Genomic DNA, 23056 nt, shown 5'->3' on the forward strand with positions numbered 1-23056 from the left:
CCATGGTGGAGAACAATGGGGAATCCATCTGAGGAGCAAATGAGAGATATCCAGCGCACCAAGTAAAAAATCAGCAAAACCCAGTGCAGCAAGAGATCATGAGGACTGTGGCTCAGAGTGTTTGGCTGCTACCGAATTTTTTAATGCTCACGGGTTGAGTGCATGCATTCTTTCTAAAGATGGTCAATATAATCTGTCCTATATGATTTGAGGGTGTTTTACTCCGGTCCACACAGAGTGTCATACAGTGTGAGAAGTGGAAGCACCTTAGAGATCTCGACAAACATCTCTCATTTCATAGATGAGGAAACTCAGGCTTAGAGAAATGAAATAAATTCCTCCGAAGTCACATATCCAGGAACTTGCAGAGCCAGGGGGCACAGCCAAATCTAATGATGCCCAGTGCAGGCTTCTTCCACATTCTGCAGCTAAAATCCTTGCTGGACACAAGTTAGGCTTCTGACAAAGTGTCCGGCCGTGATGTGGCTGAAGGCTCAGTCTTGAGCATCCCTCCGCCTTGGTTTTATTTTTCTCTTCATTTTGAACATTTACCTGAAAGGCTGAATTTCAAAGACACTTTTCCTAAAAATAACTAAAAGAGATGCAGGAGGAAATTAGCATAATGTATTTTATCTATAATTTACAGTGTGTAATCTAGAAATGCACAACAAAGCAATGCTAGTAGCGCAGAGAAAATTCCCCTGGGATATTTGGTTCCATTTAAAAACACCTCAGTATGGGGGGACGTGGGAGCTGCAGCCTGTGACACACTTCCATCAGGGCAAAATGTTATTCTAGTGATTCACAGCAAGAGGCCTGACAAACACTTTGAGTCGATATAAAGGTTCTTGCCATCAGGATAAAATGAGAATTGCAGTGGGTGGTCCCATTCTAGCTTCATGTCTCCTTCTACTTCTGTCCTGGCTTAGGTGGTTGCCCTGGAAACAGTAGGGTGGCAAACAAAACCATTTGGAACAACTTTTAGGAAGCTTTATGCATGAAGGCCTAATTTTTATTTGCTGCTGTCTTTTTTCCTCTTCTTCAAGGGTGACTTTTCCAAGGCTATCATTCCCTGAGAGGGTGTGCTCTTTGGACTACCTTGGAAGTTGATTCACTCTGAAGTCTTTGGCAAGGTCCAGTTGGAGGGCTGGCCAGAGTTTGGCAGATAGCACGGGAAGGGGGCTTTATTTCTCATTATTCAGCTTTGTATCCCAACACAGATGGTCCTGATCTCCTCCTCCCCCACCTAAGAATTTTTCTAAAATGACACCCAAGTTTTTCTTGGCAGAAGTTATAATTCCTGGCAAACAGTTCACTGCAGCTCTAATTATGATGACAGCTTTAATGGAGAAGATAATCATATTAAATGGTTCTTATTCAGTTCCATGTGATGAATTAGTGATTACCATGAAATGCGTTAAGCAGCCAAAAGTCAGGGGAAGGGATGATGTACTGAGCTACAAGTTGAGGTCTGAGGGATTCCGAAACTTGCGGGAGGTAGGACAAAATGACCTTTGAAGAGGAGATGCTGATTTTAATGTCTCTTGTGGCTCATATACTGAGTAAGAAACCCCCTTTTCCTAATGTGTCTGTTAAAGAAAAAATTATTCTGACACTTGTTAAAATGGTAAAGGAGACTTTATTCAAGACTATTGCAATAGGAGCTGACTCTATTGCAATAGGAGAGAGATCAGATTCAACTCCCAATACAACAAAGACAAGTGGGCATTTATTAGCCAATGTGCAGAGTGAGGGGTCAGTGGGTAGAAAACTACTAACAGGAGACATCAAGAGCACAGGAGTTCTTTTTTAAAAGGATTCTTGTAAAAGGCTGGTCATGGACTTACACATCAATGGTGAGGGATGAGGGACTTGACCAGACATGGGGGGTGATTAGATATCAATGCTGGAGATACTCTTGCTAAACTTACTTAGCAGGATTCTTGTTAAAACTGGACTAGGTATGCCAAAGAAGGACAGGGCGAAGACTGAGGCCTGAGAATCTTTGTCAGTCCCTCCTCCTGATCGAGGAAAAGACAGACATTCTTCTTTCCTCTGAACAATTTAAGTTCATTTCTTGCTCAGTCTCCTTTTGTTATTAAGGACCAGCTGAACCATCTGTTGGGACTTGGGAGTAGAGGATATTTACTGGATGGTGCAAATAATCAGACATTTAATGAGGGAAATTTCTATGAAAATAAAAAGAAAAATAAAGATTAAGGTTGAAGCAGACTATAAGCCCAGTTTCTGAGTCCAGAGGGTGGCCAGTTGAGAAGATTTCTAGATGCTGGGCTTGAAGCATCTTTAGGTGGTGAAGTGGGGGTTAGCGGTGGTGATCTGGTAGATTTCCTAGGCTGCAGTTTGAATGTCTTCAGTGATAGTATAATATCAGGGTCATGGTTATTTCCCAGAGCAGAGCATGGAAGATGTGGCACTTTCTGTAAACCTCCTGAATGGCCTACACAGCAGGAGCTCCAGGCTTAAAGGCTACCCATCATCCAGCGTCAGCTTGCAGGACAACCTAGGATCCCAGGAAGGATCCAGGCAGTCAGGTTTGAGTTCTCAGAGACACCAAGGTAGGCAGGTGGGAGAAAAATTGGAAACATTCATTTGGACAGTTGTATAGCCAGATATTGGAGAAAATTAGGAGAAGTGAGTGTTTGGGAGGGACTGACCAAAAGTGCACATTGGCAGGACTCAGTCCAGTCTGTAAGTATACAACAAAATCTCAAAGACAATGACCAGGGCTAGGGGCTGATAGTCCACAAAGGTGTGCTATGGTTTTTTTATTGCAGCATAAAATTTCTCTTTACACTCACCCTTTTCTTCACCAAAGTTAACCAAAGTAAGATTATTCTTGTTTACAAAATGAATCTGGTCACATTAGATTTTGCCTATTATTTACATAAGTGCAGCAAGAATAGTAACTGACCACAGAAACCTTTGAAATTTTGCTTTGCTGGAACTTTTCATAAGGAATTTCAAATTAGACTTTTAAAAGCCTCTCAAGGCTAGGAAGCCAAGCCAAGAATTTGCCACCAGATTTTACTTGCGGGATCTAAAGATTTGGGTGAATTTCTCTGTGTTCTAGGTCCCCAAAATATCCTAAGCTTCCTGGGCCTGCCAGGAAGTGACCTTCCTTACTCTCCTACAAGGCTGGGAACCCTGTCAGCCATACCAGCCCAGTTTTCCCAAAAGGGCTTTGTAAGCCTTAGCTCCATAAAATCAACCTTAGTTCCTTGAAACTATTTGGTCATAACTGATTCTATGCACATCAGTCTTAAATATGACATTCCACTCAAAGCCTTGGTTATATAACCAGTGTTTCCAATTATGTCCTGTTTAAAGAGGACAGATTCTTATTGAGCTTCTGCAAATAATTATATCATCATGAAAATAAGAATACTCAGTAAAAGTTTCTGAATTCTGGAGGAATCAGGCAGGGAGAAAAGATAAATGTTTCATTTCTGTTTATAAAAAGTATTATCTACTCAATTGTTGTGAGTTATAGCTTAAACGAAAAGGAATCCCTTAAATCCAGCAGCAATCTTCCAAACAAAAACCATAATCGTCCTTCATCAGTTCATTCAGTTTTATGTAATTAATTCCTTATTCTGCTTGGTCTTGGGTTAGCAGTTTTATGAACCCATCAGCTTCTCTACCAGAGTTCTAGGCTGCTTTCTCGGTCAAACAGTATGGTCTCAAAGTAATTTAAGCAATGCCATCAGTAGCCTATGTCCCAGAGACCTGTCCTAATCCTTTCCATGGGTCTCTTTCCATTCCTTTTTGTTGAAGATGAAGCACTCCGGCCTACAGCTGATTGTAAGTGCTTTCAGAGAAGAATCAGAATAAAACAAAAACTGTCTATTAATGACAAAAGCTTTTAAATGGTTAAAGATCTGAGGAGATAAAAATGATGCAATTGACAAGGGAATTTAGTTATTTCTGTGTTGTAGAACATTTAAAATGATAAATAGAATGATGACTGGTAACATTATATCAGAACATATCATGGAATATAACTAGAAAAGGTTAAAGTATCTTTTATTTGACAATAGCTTTCATGCAACTGAACATATCAAATAAACCTAATTGTTTTTTGGCATCTCTCTTTTTCAAAATAAAAGAAAAAAATCCTTTAAGATTTTGAAAGAGCCATCTGAGAAATCTCAAGGTCAGTTCAAGATCAAGATTTCATTTAGGATTTGATTCTGGGAGGACGAAACTGTCCAAAAGTTCAAAAGGTTTGAATACTTGACTAAATACGACCCCAGGTTACTGTGAACAATCCTTAGTCACCTATTTAACCAAAGTGACAATAAAAGAACTCAGAAGTAAATATAGGACAGGACAAGACTGTAAAATTTTTAAAAAGTTAGTTCTTTTAGAAATGAGAAGACTTGGGGATGCCTGGGTGGCGCAGTCAGTTAAGCATCTAATTTTGGCTCAGGTCATGATCTCAGGGTCCTGTGGGCTCTGTGCTCGGTGGGGAGCCTACTTCTACCTCTGCCTCTGTCCCTCCCCCCTTTCTCTGCTGGGGCGCACTCTCTTTCTCTCAAATAAATAAATAAAATCTAAAAAAAAAATGAAGTGAGAAGACTTGGTTCTCTTAAACAGTTAAGGATATGATAAAGGTTAACATAAAGCACAGGAAATTATTTTGATAAGACACAGAATTATAGGAATTCTAGGAGAATTACTTTAAAGATAAAGAAAAATCTTTTACAATCTCTTATTAAGAGCAGACCAATAAACCAAGAAAACTGTTATTTCAACAGAGAGAAAACCAAACTCTACTTCTGCATCAGTGTACTTTTAATATTAAAACGCATTTTCAGAAGCCTTATAAATAAACCTATTCAATCAGCCAGCTTTGACCACATGAGATAAGATTCCTTTCCCAAGATTCCTCTCCTGAAAACCTTCTACAGCTTTTTATATCCATTCCGTTTTTGTCCTATATTTTCCTTTCTCCCTTTTGGACAAAATTACATTCTTATTCCCTTAACAAAACCCATCCTACATACACTGTATACTTTTCTTTATCAAAAACACATTCTACTTTTCTTGCATACTTTTCCTGCAAAGTTGTTTTCACTTCACCTTTATTGTTTCTAGTAGCTTCATTTACAAATATTGATTGTACCTTTTAATCATTAATAACCCCTTTTAACAGAAAACTACAAAGTAGACTATTGCAAACTGTCTCTTCTATACCAGCATTCTGTAACAGTCTAGCAAATTTTATAAATATACCATCTCACAATTTTTTAAAGATTTTATTTATTTATTTATTTATTTATTTATTTATTTATTTATTTGACACAGAGAGAGAGAGAGAGAGAGAGAACACAAGCAGGCAGAGCAGCAGGCAGAGGGAGAGGGGGAAGCAGGCCCCCCGCTGAGCAGGGAGACTGATGTGGAGCTCGATCCCTGGATCCTGGGATCATGACCCAAGCCAAAGGCAGAAGCTCAACCGACTGAGCCACCCAGGCGCCCCCCCCCCCATGTCACAATTTTTTAAGTCTATGCTTCCTGATAGTACTTATAAATGTGTCAAAAAGATGTTATTAACAGACTCAAATATAGTTAGCCTCTCTCTATCACACAAAAATAAGAGGCCAAAGGCATATAAACTTGAACTTGTGCTTAGTAATCTAATGTTTAATAGTTTCTCTTAGAAATGATCCCAATATCTAATGAATGTTTAACACAGTGTATCTCTAAGGTTAGAAGTTACAAAAAAGATTTTGGAAATTGTTTTTAGGCAGATATAACACTAAACAAAGCTAGCCCCCGTCTCGTTATTTCCTTGTTAACTATTTTTACAGCACAGGCATGTTAGGCAAGTATCAAAACAAACAAACAAACAAACAAACAAAAAACACAAAAGCAAAGATCTAAAAATGGTTAAATACCAAATGTATACTTGTATTATACTTAATACCGGTAACTCAGAAGACAGAGCTGTTCTTATTTTTTTTTATTAGATTTTATTTATTTATTCGACAGAGATAGAGACAGCCAGCGAGAGAGGGAACACAAGCAGGGGGAGTGGGAGAGGAAGAAGCAGGCTCATAGCGGAGGAGCCTGACGTGGGGCTCGATCCCAGAACACCGGGATCACGCCCTGAGCCGAAGGCAGACGCTTAACTGCTGTGCCACCCAGGCGCCCCTCAGAGCTGTTCTTATTGAACAGTATTAAATTAGTCTTATTTACCAAAGATTTTTCCAAACCACATAAACTTAAAAAGCATTTGGGTTAGTTTCTGTATTTCTGAGAGATTTAGGAATATTTAATTTATATAGCACTTATTCATCTCTAAGCCAATTTATGAAACTCTTTCACAAGATTTTATACATTTTTTGGTAATACCATCTAGAAGTAAAAAATATCACATATACATAACATACATACACAAACATAACTTTGTAAACATACAGACAGATGCAAATAGAGACCTTGTCACTTTCATCCTAAAATTGTAGCCATGAGGGATGCCTAGGTAGCTTAGTCGGTTAAGCATCTACCTTCAGCTCAGGTCATGATCCTGGAGTCCCAGGATCAAATCCCACATAAGGCTCCTTGCTCAGGAGGGAGCCTGCTTCTCCCTCTGCCTGCTGCTACCCCTGCTTGTGCTCTGTCTCTGTCTCTCTCTCTGAGAAATAAATAAATAAAATCTTCAAAAAAATAAAATAAAATTGTAGCCATGAGTCAGGTAAACATAGCAATGAAAAACTCGATGGTTTATATAAAATAATTGGCTCTTGTTTTTGCTCCATTTTTTATTTTTATCCCAAACTGTGTCTCTGACAGATGGAACAAGTTAAGGTTACCTGCTCAATTGACAGTTAATGCTTTTTATCAATATTTGTGGAGGAAACTTTTAAGATTTTGTTTTGCCCTGCATGTAGTTTCTTCGGGTGGTCCCTGGGTCTCTTGAGAGGCTCCAGTGGAGAATGGGAGACCTAAAGTTCAGAGTTCAAGTGACTATAAGAAATTGAGGGGCTGGAATAGGAAAGAGAAAGTCTTGCACAAGTAGACAGAGAGATGGAGGAGGTAGGGGCTTGACGGCAATCTTATCAATGGATTCAAAGGAATGGAGGATTGAAGGTGGTAAAAGGAAGAAGGAGGAATGGAAACAATGCTGAGAGAGAAATCTTAGAGGGACAAGTTTGGGGAAGTCATTGAAGTTCCAAAATAGCCTTAGTAAAATTATTCCAATAAGAAAGGAAGTAGAGGGCGAGTGCCATGGTGGTGGGACATATAGTCAACAGGGGTATGAGAAGGGGGTTTCAGTCTACTGAGAAGCTCCCTTGTTCTTCACTCATGATACCTTGCTAACAAAGAAGGCTCAGACTCTAACCCAGCCTCCACTTGCCTGGGACTCTAACAGAGCTTCTAGAGTAAAGGCGTCCAAAAGAGTCTGGCATTTGCCACTTCAAGAGTCGGGGAGTAAATTCCCACTCAGAAAGATCCAATACGACATCCATCCAGAAAGATGCTTCTTAAACAGCCACTTTTCAACCAAAGAATCCTGGGACTCTAACTGGCCTCAGAGAGTATACTCAGAATCTTAAGAATAAAAATCTGCCCTTACCATGCTTCAACAGTCTGTCATCCTGAGCACTAGCTCAAGAGTTGGACTCACCAATGGATCTCCAATCAGTCAGGAGTGAAACAAAGTCTTCAGAAGCATACCCTTTGGGTCCTGGAGGAGAGTTTCCAGGGGTCCAATGATGAATTTAATTCTGTCCAAGTCATGGCACCATAACTGTTAAAGAAAAGAATTATTCAGGCACTTATTAAAATGGTAAGCAAAAGGGGTGGGTGGCTCAGTCAGTTGAGCATCTGACTCTTGATCTTGGCTCAGGTCTTGATCTCAGGTCGTGAGTTCAAGCCCCACATTGGGCTCCCCCTGGGCATGGAATCTACTTAAAGAATAAAAATTAATAAATAAAATGGCAATGAAGACATTATTCAGGACAACTGCAATAAGCACTGTAGTAGGGGAGAGATTACAGCAAAGACAGCAGGGGATTTATGGCCAATATGCAGAGTGAAGGGGTCAGCAGATGGAAAATTACTAAGAGGAGATTCAAGGGTAAGGGGATCCTTACTAAACCAACTTAATAGGATTCTTGCTAAAACTGGGATAGACAGGCCAAAGACAGGATAAGGGCCAAGGTGGAGACCCACAGAGAAGAGGGCTCAGAGAAGCCGACTGGACTACAGCCAGAGTATGCCATGTCCACTACTGATACACATAAGTTTACAAAGGTAAGAATGGAAAGGAAGGAAGGGAAGAAGGAAGAAAACGTTTATAAAATTGCCTTCTTAACTTAGACTATTTTGAGTGCTACCACATATTTGTTTGTGGGTGAGAAATTTGATCTTTCGCAATAGCCAAAAGATATTTAGGGCCAAGCCTTTAAAAATAAGGAGGGGATCAAATTGAGTAACAGAGTTACAGCTATAAAGCAATGAGCTGGCGCTTCTTGTGTGTGGTTTACAAATCGGATGACCAAACTTGACCCCTTTTGCCTGCCGCTCTCCCAGTTTGAGGACTGAAATCTCCCTCAGTTCCAGGTAACCCAGGAAAGTTGATCCAAGGCTACCCAGTTTTAAAACTCAAAGTTCCACATCCTGGGAAACCCTTCAGTTCCAGGCAAACTGAGACGGTTCATCACCCTGTGTGTAAAGAGAGCTCTGAAGGTACTTCAACGAGAAGTTCTGGAAGCATTTTGAGTCATGGCACATGACAAACTAGATGTTTGGCTTTCAATATAAGGAGTGGGTTTGTTTTTTTTTTAAGATTTTATTTATTTATTTATTTGAGAGAGTGCGTGCATGAGAGAGCGGGAGCAGAGGGGAGGAGGAGAGGGAGAGGGAGAAGCAGGCTCCCTGCTGAGTAGGGAGCCCCACGCAGGGCTCAATCCCAGGACTCTGCTTAACTGACTGAGACACCCAGGTGCCCCAGGAGTGTTTAAAAAAAAAAAAAAAGCCTCATTTGTTTAGTCACATATTATGCAGAAAAATAAATATTCACCCTGACTTCTATTTAGTTAAAAGTATGTTTACTTAGTTACTTTAATGCAAATAAAAGCCCAAACACCTCTTCACAAATGTTTGGCTGAACAAAGCTTGTTTACCAAATTAAAATACCTGTGTACAATTATGCATGTTTTTTTTTTAAATTAATATATCTCTTTATGTTTTGCTGCAAAATTCCTACTAGAAAAAAAGACATTCAAATTTGCTATTCATTCATCCATAAGCTACAGTAACTGTAGTTGCTAGGTGTGGGAACCAAAGTGCGGGTACACGTGTGTGGTCTTCCATGGGGAAGCGACCCTCTTCACCCTCAGGTCTCCAAACTCTAATATATCTGTACCTTCGCTCATTTTCCCAACGGAGGGTGTATTGTTCCTTTAGAAGGTTTTTTTCTTTTTTTTTTTTTTTGGTGGGGGCAGGCTAGAGATGGATAAAGAGGATGAGATGATAGCAAAATCTTGCAGAAAGCTCTGTGGTTGCTGTTCTGCTCTGATTAGTCACAAACACCTTAGGATGACATTACTTTATCTTTTCAAAATCTATCTGATAGGCTTTTTATATGTTTTCCTGTTTATGTGAGGACCTTTCTCCCTAACAAGTGGGGGCCAGGAAAGCTGGGAGGGGATGTGGTAGCTGGGACCCTGGGACTTGTCTGAGGCTCCCTGGCGCTGAAGTGAAAGAGACTGGAGAGGAAGCAACCTAGAAAGAGGCTGAATTGAAAACCACTTAATGCCAAAGTATCTAAATATGAGGACAAACTGGGAAAACCACTGAAAATGAGGAGGTTAGAAATACAGTGTACAGCAGAAATGAAAATAAATTAAGGCAGCTGCCTGACGGCAATGGATGTTTTAACCAGAACTTCCACTCTGCACTCTACTAGACTCCGTCCAGTGTGGGTGGCTAAAAAGACCTGCCTGTTCAGGGTTCTGAGTGTGGGGGATGGAATTTCCTGTGTTTGGTTCTCTAACTTGCTTCCCTTCTCATGGTCAAAGTACCAGAGCTGGCTGTGGTACTGCTGGGAATCCAGAACCCTTCGTTAAGATTCTTGGGTCTCCCCACTTGGTTGTCAGGTAAATTGATGGAGTTCTGGGTTGAGGGCAGGGTGTGAGTGAGCTAGGCTAGTGGAGCTGGTAGAAAGAGACTTCATCTCTCCTTTTACTATGAAAGAAGCAAGCAGAGACAGCTATGACAATTTCACATCATCACAGTTATTAATTTTTGCCTCTTTCCTTCATGGAGGAAGAACTGTCCTGGAGTGTAGGTCCTCATAGACTTCACCTCACTTAAGCCCTGGACCCTCTCCAACCTATTCAAAGGCTTTGTTCTTCCCATCATCTACTCTCTTTAGGATTTCCACCTTTCCTCTGTCTATTAGAAACATTCCTGTTTGCATATAGAAATGTTAGAATCTCTCCCACCTTAAAATAACTCTGTCCTCCTGTGACTCTATGCCCTTCTCCACCTACCCCCTCCTGCTGCTCAGATCCACCTATATCACCATTCCTAAAATCAGTGGTCAACACCGAATGTCTCCACCTGCTCACTTCAGAGTTTCGTTTCCGTCTTCTCCAATCATTTTCTCCATTTTCTTCTCTACAACTCTACTGAAGCCCTTCTTCTCAGGATCACTGACGAGCTCCACCTCTCTAAATCCACTGAACCATTCCCAGTCCTTCTCTTACTGGCTCTCACAGCACTGTTTGACTCAGTAGATCACTTGGCTTCTGAGTCAACATCTGTCTCAGCCTTCCTCCTACATTCCCGCTTGGCTGCTTCTTAGTCTGCTGGTTCCCTCCGCTTATTCCCGATTTTTAAATTTGTCTAAACCTCTTCTGTTCTTTAAATACATTCACTCGCTTTGGAGGAGATTCATCCAGTCCCATGGCTTTCATTTCCTTCTCCCTGTCAATAATTCCCAGATCTCTATATTCTCCAGTACTGACATCTCCCCTGAGCTCCAGACTTAACAAACATATCATGCTGCCTACTTGACATTTCCATTAGATGTCTAATTAGAATTTCAAGTTGAACATTTTTTTAAATAGAACCAGATTTTATCTCCCAAACCTGTTTCTCCCAGTTTCCTCCACTGCAGCTACTGGCTACCATTCATCCATGCTATGGTCTGAATGTGTCCTCCCCAAAACTCATATGTCAAATCCTAACCCCCAAAACTGACGGTATTAGTGGGTGTGGCCTTTAGGAGGTGCTTAAGAACAATCATGAATGGGATTAGTGCCTTTATAAAAGAGCTCCAGAGATATCCCCAATGCCTTCCACCATGTGAGGACACAGCGAGAACATGCTGGCTTTGAACCAGTCAGAGGGCCCTCACCAGAAGGTGACAATGCCGGGGCCATGATCCAGACTCCCAGGCTTCTGAACTGTGAGCAATAAATTCTTGTTGTGTAAAGATGCCAGTTCCATGTTATTTTGTTATAGAACCCTGAATGGACTAAGAAAATCCAGTTATCTCAGAATGTAAACTTAAAGCCCATTCCTAACCACTTTATTCCTCTTACACCTAGATATCACACAAATCCAATTGTGTGGGCCCCTATATGTGCCTGATGGCTAGGACTGGATGTCCTCAGAGTTCCCAGCCAGATGATTTCCAGGATTAGTGTTGTAAGTCTTCACTCATGGTTCTATACTTTCCAGGATGGGTATGAAATGGTAAACCCAAAGTGCGTGAAAAAGATGACACTGATGCGAACCGAGTCTTTCCACTTATCTTAGCCACTCTATTCTCTATGACAAGTGATCTTTGTTCTCAAGAAGGATGAGCAATTGAATTTTTCCAAAAGCCAATTTCCCAGGGAAGGAACCCCAAAGGGTGGAGGCATGAGGGTTGGGTCCTCTTGGGGTCTAATGTTTCCAGTCTGAATGGTTGGAGGCATTCGTATGGGTTGGGCTGGGTCAGGTAGGCTAGTGGAAGGTTGGAGGAATTAAGCAAGTCTAATTGGAAAGCTGCATCTGCATCTGAGAATGAAAAAAAGCCTCCTTCCCTTTTGAAAGTGTCAGTTATTCTAACAGCCAAGGAAAAGAAATGTGTAATGAATTTTGTAATAAATTCCAGGAATTGCTAAATATATGTAATGAACCATGTGGGCTCTTACTGTGGGTCCATGAACACTTGAAGTGCAATGCAGATGTCTTGACTGTACAGAATACAACCCAGAAATTCCTCCATTTTCTTGAACATGTACTGTTCAGGGTTGGCCTGCAGGTGGAGCTGTAGCCCACAGAGGGACTTCATGTTCTACAGCATGGCAGGGGACTGACGGGATGTTAGATCCAGATGAGTAATTACGATATTGCCCAAGTAGATCTTGCCTCCTTGATTCCAGATGTGATTCATTCAGCACTAGAAGATGACTAAGGTACTGCACAGGCAAAATGACACCATAATCTGACAGCCTGAGCCTCTCCCATTGTTCTGAAAGCTCTCAGACCAGTACACGGAAGTATCTACAACCTCCTCCAGGTCCAGGTAGGTGATAAGAGAAGAACTGCCTTCTGGATAAGCCCCAATGAACTGCCCATGTGAAGTTGCTAGTGCCTTTGACGAAAGGACATCTATCTATGAGTAAAGTGGCCAAGTCTCTCATAATGCTTGTTCCTAGGCTCAAAACAGCAGGTTAGCATCCCCACTCCACCTCCTGCCACATATTCCACCTCTGCTAAAGCTTGTGAAAAGAACTGTTGCCTATACCTGGGTTGGCAGGAAGGCAAACATATTTGAAGTAGGGTCACAGATTCATTCATTCTGCCCTTAGATGTGCAAAGAGAATGCAGCTTCTTTATTTCCCCGTAATACATCTGCTCATCCACAGGGAACAAGGAAAAAGAATCCTAAATTTATCCCATTCAGTTGAATTTAGTTCAGTTCTATAATTCAGATAACCCCTTTATGCAAATTCTCTTTCATTTCTTTACGTAAAATGGTAAATCTTTCAAATTTTCTCTTCACCTCTTTGTGTCCTTCAAGATAACATCTGTGTGTACTAGGGTTTATAAGGGTTTAGATGACCCATAGCGGCAGACATAGTATCATCTGGATCTTTACTGGTGAATAGTGGAGTGGTTGGATTTTCTGTTCCCTGGACTGGTGACCACTAAAGTATAGTTCTTCTGGTGTGGCTGATTTATTTTCTTTCTCTCTTTTCTCTCTCTCTCTCTTTCTTTCTTTCTTTCTTTCTTTCTTTCTTCCTCTCTTTCTTAGATTTCATTTATTTATCTGTCAGAGAGAGAGAGCACAAGCAGGGGGAGCAGCAGACAGAGGGAGAAGCAGGCTCCCCACTGAGCAAGGAGCCCGATGAGGGCCTTGATTTCAAGGCCCTGGTATCATGACCTGAGCTGAAGGCAGATGCTTAACCACTGACTGAGCCACCCAGGTGTCCCTCTGGTGTGGCTTTCTGAGATGAAGTACTACCTATCTCTGAAATCTGTAGTTCTGGCCTTCTCAAAGTTCCTATTCAGCTATCTTTTTGTTTTGTCCAGAGCCCTCTGATGTACTTCTGTGCTCTCAAAACACATGGAACTTGCTGGGTCACTTGTACACCAGGTCATGAGGGCCCAGGAGGGATGGCTCAAGCTCATCTGTCAACTCACCTCCCACTGCACCTACTTACTATCACTCCTTGCCAAGACTCTGACCTTTGACCTTGCTTCTGCTTTGTCTTCCTTATTTCTTCCATAATCCTTTAGAACTGGAAAGGGCAGTCTTTAGGCAATTCATTCATCAATGTACTATTTCCCTTGTAGGCTACAGAAATGAGACTCATGGTTTAGCTTCCATAGGTAGAAAGAATATCTTCTCTACACTTAAGAAAAAACACTGTGATTTGAGTTCCCCTATCTAGTTCTAGATATGCCTTAAATCTGAATTTAAAAAATCCTTTCTGGACAAAGCCTAACTTTAAGTCTTGATGTAGAGTCAGTACAAAATATAATCAAAATCTCAAAGGTCAGAAATTACTTTGTTCTGGGGCGCCTGGGTGGCACAGCGGTTAAGAGTCTGCCTTTGGCTCAGGGCGTGATCCCGGCGTTCTGGGATCGAGTCCCACATCAGGCTCCTCCACTGGGAGCCTGCTTCTTCCTATCCCACTCCCCTGCTGTGTTCCCTCTCTCGCTGGCTGTCTCTCTGTCACATAAATAAATAAAATCTTAAAAAAAAAAAAAAAAAGAAATTACTTTGTTCTATAACTACACTGTCCAGTATGGTAGCCAGTAGCCCCATATGACTATTTAACTTTAAATTTAAAATAATTAAAATTAATTAAAATTTAGAAATTCAGGTCCTCATACTAGCCACATTTCAAGTTCTCAGTAGCCACATGTGGCTAATGGCCACCATACTGGACAGCAAGGATATAGATAGAACATTAACATCATTGTTAATGTAATGAAAGTTCTATTGGATGGCTATTCTAGAGTTGTACCCACCTCCCCTTCCTGAAACACTAAGATACTTTATGGAGAAGGAAGCTTCCCATAAGTTTTGCAGGATATGGCACTACATCTAAAAATATATTTTTAAATAATTACTCCTAATAGCTGTTGCCCAGGACTCCTAAAGAGGCTGGGTTAGTCAATAAGTCCCACCCACTTCTCCAAGAGTCAGTGATGTTCTCTCTCTCTTCTAAGGAGAGGGGACATAGTTTGTGGAGTCTAGTGCATAATCAAAAAATTTTTTATTATATTTAAAAGTTATTTTAAAATGTCAAGATAGCAGTAGCAGAGTATGAATGCAATTACTGGCTTTTCCAAGTGAGGGGTCAGTATAACTGCATAGTCTCACACCTATGAAAGCTGGCTTTGTTCAAGATAATCATACCTAAAAAAGAAATCAAGGCAGCCCTGTGGGCTCACTGGGGAATTTGCTCATGAGTGGCAATGCCAGGGACCACAGCTGGGCCAGCGCTGGCCATGCTCAGACGTTAAGTCAGACAGCTGCCCAGGGAATGCCTGGACTGGGGGGAGCCCCCTAGCCAAAAAGAAGCAACAGGAAATAAGGGCGCCCCAACATGTTATATTGGAAAGCCCAATGCTGGAAGGTCTTGGCATGTCAACTGCTTCCAGCTGGGTATGTTTCCAAACCAGGGCCATGTGCAGCCAGGAAGGCTGAGATTTGTCATGGCCATCATTTTAGGAGCTACTGGAGGACAGGGGAAAGGCCACACACCCAGAAACTTCAGCTTGCCTACTTGGACTGTTGATGTACGGTATCCAGGAACTTGTGCAAAGGGGAGGTCTTCCCTGCCTCAATCTGAGAGACAAGGGGATTTGAAGAAAGGCCAGAACAACAGTCACTCAGAACTTCAAAATGAATCATCAATGCCAATGAGGAAGATGGAAAAGAAATAATCTACTTATAACTTGGTTAAGCAGAAGCTGAGGAAAACAGACAAAAACTAAAAGACCTGAGGTGGCAGGTGAGACTTGGAACCTGTAAACATTCTGTAAGATAAGTAAATTAACTCCCACAGCTTTTTAGAGTATAGCAGATTGGTACCTACATGGAAATGCTGGTTAAAATTCAATAAAAAAATAATTTTTTAACAAATAGCTGAGCTCAAAAGGGGAAAAAAAAAGCTTTCAGAATAAAAAGAGAAAAGAAAACCATAGTGGGTTTCAGTGTGAGCTGACCCTCTAATTCATTTGATGGTCTAAATAGTTCTTGTTCAGTGCTTTCTTCAGGTGTCCTTGTCTGTCATATTGCCTCCCTACCTTGGGCGAAGAAGACCTGGTCCTGAGCCCAGCCCAGGCTCTTGGCCACCCTCTCTGTTCAAGCTCAGAAGCTGAATAAAGGATCTCTCTGAGCTTCCTGAAACACAGAATCTGGGGACCCAAGTAATGTCCTCGAAGGAAGACCCTTGAAGTATGAAAAGAGTAGAAATGTCCAACCACCCAGCTTGGGAAAGCACTATGGAAACTTGTTGTTTTAATTTCTCACATGGGACTTTTTAATTTTAATCCTAAACCTGAGCAGATAGCAAAATTCCAGTAGAGAGGAAAGAGGAAAATATATTTGAAAACTAGATTAACCCAGGGGTGCCTGGGTGGCTCAGTCAGTTAAGCATCCAGTTCTTGGTTTGAGCTCAGGTCATGATCTCAGAATCATGAGATGAGCCCTGGATTGGGCTCTGCACTCAGTGTGGAGTCTGCTTGGGATTTTCTTCCTTTACCCCTGCCCCCCTCCCCTCTCCCTCCCCCCATGCAAATGTTCTCTCTCCCTCTCTCTCAAATAAATAAATAAATAAAATCTTAACAACAACAACAACAAAAAACAAAACAAAACTAGATCAACCTAATAGAAAGTAGAGAAGAAAAAAGTCAAAATTAAAGAATGGTAAATAGAAAACAACATAATGGTAGGAAAAAGTCCAAATAGGTCAATAATCAAAGTACATATAAATATTAACATATTGAACTTGGCTACTAAAAGACAGAGATTTTCATAAGGACTTTTAAAAATTCAATCATGTACTGCTTATTAAGAGATACACCTAAGGGCGCCTGGGTGGCTCAGTCATTACGTGTCTGCCTTCAGCTCAGGACGTGATCCCAGAGTCCTGGGATCAAGCCCCACATTGGGCTCCTCCGCTGTGAGCCTGCTTCTTCTCCTCCCACTCCCCCTGCTGTGTTCCCTCTCTCGCTGGCTGTCTCTCTGTCAAATAAATAAATAAAATCTTTAAAAAAAAAAAAAAAGAGAGAGAAACATCTAAAGCATGATGATGGGGAGGTCATTATGTAAATGTATAATATGGACTAAAAATTTAATAAAAATTAAACAAATATAATAATATCAATATCAATTTTTTAACTTTAAGGCAAAAGGAGGGTTATTATATAAAGATACAAGGTTATTATATAAAGATATTATATTATATTATATTATATTATATTATATTATATAAAGATACAAGGTTATTATATAAAGATACAGAATAAATCACATTGAAGAAATAGTCATTTGGAACCTCAGATGTGTTTGTGTGTGTGTGTGTGTGTGTAAATCAAAAATCATAGTTGTAGAAGACATAAACAACATAAGTAATCCTACACGCAAAATTCAAAATACACAATTTCTAGCACACATGAAACATTTATAAAAATTTACTATAATATGTCAAAAAGTAAATTTCAAATGAATACTAATGATACAAAATCATATGAAACATGTTCTCTAATAACAATGAGATAAAATTAGAAATCAATATAATAGTTGCACTGTCCTATTCATGTTAGAAGCTTCAAAATAATTATTAAGTAGGGGAGAAAAATTAATGAAAATTACCAAATGCCCAGACAATGAAAACACTAGCACCAAAATGTGTGGTATGCAATTTAAGCAGTATTTAGGAGGAAATTTAGAGCTTTAAATGCTTATAATAGAAGAGAAGGAAGCATATACCTCAAAAGTTAATTAGAACAAAGAATGCAAAAGAAAAGAAATAATAACAAAAGGAAGAGAAACAGATGAAAAGGGGGGAATCAATAAGGAATCAATAGACCCAAAGGCTAGTTCTTTCTGAAGACTAATAAAATAGGCAAACCTGGCAAAATCGATTGAAGGAAAAAGAAAAAAAGTGCTGAAAAAGGGACACGACTACAAATAGTCAGTTTTTAAAAGCCCTAGAAAATACAATGAGTATCATTACACAAATAAATTTGACAATTTAATGAAATGGACAGTTCTTTAGAGATATATAAATCACTAAAATTGACTTGAAAAAGAAATGGCAACCTTTATATTTATTTATACCCATTAAATAAATTGAATCTGTAATTTTAAAAAATTGTACCCATTAAGTATGTCTCCTCAGGCAAAAGAAACAAAAGCAAAAATTAACTATTGGGATTATTCCAAAATAAAAAGCTTTTGCACAGCAAAGAAAACCATCAGCAAAACAAAAGAACAACCTACTGAATGGGAGAAGATATTTGCAAATCATTTAAATGATAAGGAGTTAATATCCAAAATAGATGAAGAACTTACACAACTCAACAACAAAAAAAAACCAGTCTAATTAAAAATGGGCAGAGGACCTGAACAGACATTTCTCCAAAGACATACAGATGGCCAACAGGCAAATGAAAAGATGCTTGACATCACTCAGTATCAGGGAAATGCATATCAAAGCCGCAATGAGATACCACCTCATACCTGTCAGAATGGCCAAAATCCAAAACACAAGAAACAACAAGTATTAGTGAGGACATGGAGAAAAAGGAACCCTCCTGCACTGTTGGTGGGAATGCAAATTGGTGCAACCACTGTGAAAAAGAGTGTGGAGGTTCCTCAAGACATTAAACATAGAAATACCATATGATCCAGTAATTCTATACTGGGTATTTATCCAAAGAAAATGAAGATATTAATTCAAACAGATATATGCGTCCCTGTGTTCCTGGAAGCTTCATTTGCAATAACCAAGACATGAAAGCAAGCCAAGTATCCACTGATAGATGAATGGATAAAGAAGATGGTGTATGTATGTATATATATATATATATTTGCATGCAACGGAATGTTACTCAGCTAAAAAGAAAAATGAAATCATGTCATTTGCAACATCATGGAAGGAATTAGAGGGTACTATGCTAAGTGAAGTAAGTCAGACAGAGAAAGACAAATACCATATGATTTCACTTATATGTGGAATATAAAAAAACAAAACAAAGGAATAAACAAACAAAAGCAGAAACAGACCCATAAATACAAAGAGAATATAACGAATACAATACAAAGAGAACAAACTGATGGTTGACAGAGGGGAGGGGGGTGAGGATGGACAAAATGAAGAAAGGGGAGTTGGAGGTACAGGCTTCCAGTTATGGGATGAAGAAGTCACCAGGATGGCAGGTACAGCATACGGAATATAGTCACTGGTATTATAATAGTGTTGTATGGTAACAGACAGTAGCTACATTGAATCACTATATTGTACACCTGAAATTAATATAACAGTTTATGTCAGCTGTATGTCAATTAAAAAAAAGAAAACTGTACCCATTAAAAAAGCACCATGCCAACCAAGTATTTACCCACATAGGTGAGTTTAACCAAATCTTCAAAATTTATTTCCTGTATTAGACAGACTTTTTCAGTGAAGAGACAGAAGAGATCCTTGCTTCATTTTATGAGATAAGTATACTTTTGATACCTAAACTGCACAAAGACAATATGAAAAAAGAAAATATTTAGTTATTCTCACTTTTGAACACGTGCACAAATATTTTAAAACACTACCTAACTGAATTAAATAACGCATTTATAACACACCATAACAGATAAGGTACAAAGCAAATACAGTAAGATGTTAACCATAGAACCTGCGTGGTTGATGTATGCGTGTTCACTGTGCAGGCCCACTTATCTAGTTTAAAATTTTTCATTTGAAAATCTTAGGAAAAGTAAGAAATAAAATCTTTGTACATCTGCAACCTCTACAAGCATATCATGATAGAATCCCAAGAATGACTAAAAAAATCTATCAGTGTATTTCGTCTCACTAGTACAGATGAGTAATTTATAAAAGTACAATTTATGGGGCCACCTGGGTGACTCAGTAAGTTAAGCATCTGACTCTTGGTTTCTGCTCAGGTCATGATCGCAGGCTCACGAGATCGAGCCCCCCCCACAACCAGTCGGGCTCCAGGCTCAGCAGAGTCTCTTTGGTATTCTCTCCCTCTCCCTCTGCCCCTCCCCCCACTCACATTCTCTCTCCCAAATAAATATGTAAAATCTTTTTTTTTTAAGTGCAATTTATGGAAAAAAGAAAAACTACTGGCAAACTGGGAATGGACTACAACCTCATCTTCCTGATGAAGAGTGTTGTAGGATTAGGCTTGGCTATTAGTGGCAGAAAACTCCAAACTATATAGAATTTTACTTCTCTCTCATATAAAAGACTAGTTAGGTGGCCCAGAGCCAAGTTCCTTGTATCATATTGTGTCATGTGTGATCTTTACTCCTAAGATTACTTCAAGTCCAATATATTGCTCCAACTCCAGTCATCACATCTGCATTCCAGGCTGCAGGAAGTAGAAAAGGGGAAAGTGGTATGTTTCCCCTTTAGGATACACTGAAATTTTCATATATGACTTCCACTTACAACCCCATGGCAGAAACTAAGTTATGTGCCCTCATGGAGTGGAAGGTGGCTGGGAAAAGCAGGCATTTTCTTGGCAGACATGTCTTCAGATAAAATGTAAAGATTCTGGGACGCCTGGGTACCTCAGTCAGTTAAGTGTTCAACCCTTGATTTTAGCTCAGGTCATGATCTCAGGGTTATAAGACTGAGTCTTGGAGCCTGCTTAAGGTTTTCTCTCTCCTTCTCTCTTTGCTCCTTCCCCTTCCCTCTCTCTCTAAAAAAAAAAAAAAAAAAATGAAGATTCTACTTAGGAAAAAGGAGACAACCAATTCTGGGGGAAGGGGAGCACCCAGCAGTCTCTTCCACATGTATCTATCAGAAACCTCTAGAAAACATGATACTTAGTGGTAAAACATTAGATGTGTGCTCTTTAGAGTCAGGAACAAGTCAAGAGTACCCGTTATCATAGCTTCTCTCCTTTTTTTTTCATTTAAGATTTTTATTTATTTATTTGACAGAGGGAGAGAGAAAGCAGGGGGAGGGGCAGAGGGAGAAGCAGGCTCCCCGCTGAGCAGAGAGCCCGATGTGGGCTCAATCCCAGGACCCTGGGATCATGACCTGAGCCAAAGGCAGATCCTTAACCAATTGAGCCACCCAGGTGCCCCTCTTAGCTTCTCTTAAACACCGTATAGAGTCCTAGGCAGTGTGATACTTAAAAAGAAGCAGGAGGAGGAGGAAGAGGAGGAGGAGGAGGAAGAAGGAAAGAGAATTTTTCTTATTTGCAGACCATGGGATTAGTTACATAGAAATTGCAAGAGAATTTGTAGGTAAATAATTCAAACAAATAGGAGAATTCAGCACTCTGGATAATTCAGAGTGTAAGAGAAAAAATATATATTTATATATACTTATATAAAATCTCTCATTTACAATAGGTACCTAGGCAAAAATCTAAAGAAATTTATGTAAGACCTATTCGGTAAAATTACAAAACATTACATAAAAGATGCACTGGATAAATGATAAAACACTGAAAGACTGAAAGATATAATTGTGTAAATCTATAGCTCTCCCCATGAATTTATAATAGATCTATGAATCACTTTCATTCCAATCAGAATCCCAACAAGACTTTTCATGGAATTTAACAATCCTGCCCTAAAGTTCATGTGGAAAATAAAAGAGACAAAACTAGCAAAGAAATTTTTGAAAAAGAAAACTGAAGAGTGGAGATTTGCCCTAGTAGGCTCTAAGGCCATAGTTATTTAAATAGTGTGGTATTGAGGCAAGGATATAAAAATGGGCCAAATGAGCATAATGAACAAAATAAGTCAATATTGACCTATACATATATGGAAACTTGGCATGGGACGGAGATGGCTTTATCTGTCAGCAGGGAGTGGTGACCATTAGATAAACGGTACCAAGAGAACTGGCCACAGCCAGTGCATATCTTGGGGGGAGGGGGTATGTAGATCTCAACTTCATGCCATAATAAAAATACAGTCCACACAGATTAAAAATTTTAATGTATGGGGGAAATCTTAAAAGTTAAAAAGTAAAAACAGGAGAATGTCTTCATTACATTTCTTTAGGTTTCCCAAACAAAATGCTAAAAGCACAAATGATAACTGAGAATTTGAATACATGAAAATATAAAAATTGCATTAGACAAAAGACACCATAAATGGTAAAAATGCAAGCCATAATTATAATACATATTATGGGGTATCAGTATCCAGAATATAAAATAATCCTGACTAATCAATAAAGAAAAACAAGTAATGTGGTAGAAAATTTGTCAAAAGTTTCGATAATTTATTATAGAGGGAAACTAAATCGCCAAAAAGAGTAAGAAAAGGTACTTTCAGGGGCACCTGGGTGGCTCAGTCGTTGAGCGTCTGCCTTTGGCTCAGGGTGTGACCCCGGCGTTCTGGGATCGAGCCCCACGTCAGGCTCCTATGCTGGGAGCCTGCTTCTTCCTCTCCCACTCCCCCTGCTTGTGTTCCCTCTCTCGATGGCTGTCTCTCTCTCTCTCTGTCAAATAAATAAATAAAATCTTTTTTAAAAAATAAAGAAAAAGAAAAGGTACCTTCAGAAATAAATGCAAATTAAAACCATAATGAGGTATTATTTCATCCCTATCAGCTTGGCAACATTTCGTAAGTCGGAGAAGCCCAAGTGTTGGTAAGACTGTAGCAATAAAATAAAGAAAGAAAAGAAAAGAAAAGAAAAGAAAAGAAAAGAAAAGAAAAGAGAAGAAAGAAAGAAAGAGAAAAGAAAAGAGAGAAAGGAAGTAAGAAAGGAAGGGAGGGAGAGAGAGAGAGAGAGAGAGAGAGAGAAAGAAAGAAAGAAAGAAAGAAAGAAAGAAAGAAAGAAAGAAAAAGAGAAAAGGAAAGAGAAAGGAAGGAAGGAAGGAAAGAAGGAAGGAAAGGAAAGAGGAAGAGAAAGGAAGGAAGGAAGAAAAAAAGAAAGAAAGAAAAAGAGAAAAAAAGAAAGAATTTTAAAACATGGTTGGTGTGAATGTGCATTGTTCAAAACCACACTGGAGAATAATGTTGCAATATCAGATGAGGTCGGTATGCACATACCCTATGCCCTAGAAATCTCCTTGTGGATATATATCCTAAAAAACGCACATACATGTCCCTGGAGAGACATGAAAGAGAATACTTATTGTAGCATTGTATTTAACAGCAAAAACTTGAAAACAAACTAAATGTTTAAAAACATGATTGTGGATAAATTGTGGTGCCAGAGTCACACAATGAAATACTAAATACGTATGTACTAAATATATAACAACCAGGCAGGAAGGATACATGCTAATTTTGGGATAGTGATTACCTTTGGGCAGAGAGCAACAGAACTGGGCAGTGGGGGCTGTGGTTGAAATG

The 23056-nt window shown here is 39.6% G+C and overlaps 1 protein-coding gene across 2 annotated transcripts in view; it reads right to left on the reverse strand.

Moving 5' to 3' along the window:
- The window catches only part of ZNF280D (zinc finger protein 280D), a 297062-nt gene that overhangs the window by 218356 nt on the left and 55650 nt on the right, over positions 1–23056 (reverse strand). For both annotated transcript variants that reach the window (XM_087859137.1, XM_087859136.1), the window contains exon 2: positions 7652–7774. The gene's annotated coding sequence lies outside the window, so the exon portion shown is untranslated. The remainder of the gene's footprint in view (positions 1–7651; positions 7775–23056) is intronic.

Source organism: Ursus americanus, chromosome 36, assembly GCF_024610735.1.
Source record: "Ursus americanus isolate L20-20 chromosome 36, mUrsAme1.1.p, whole genome shotgun sequence".
Classification (NCBI taxonomy): domain Eukaryota; kingdom Metazoa; phylum Chordata; class Mammalia; order Carnivora; family Ursidae; genus Ursus; species Ursus americanus.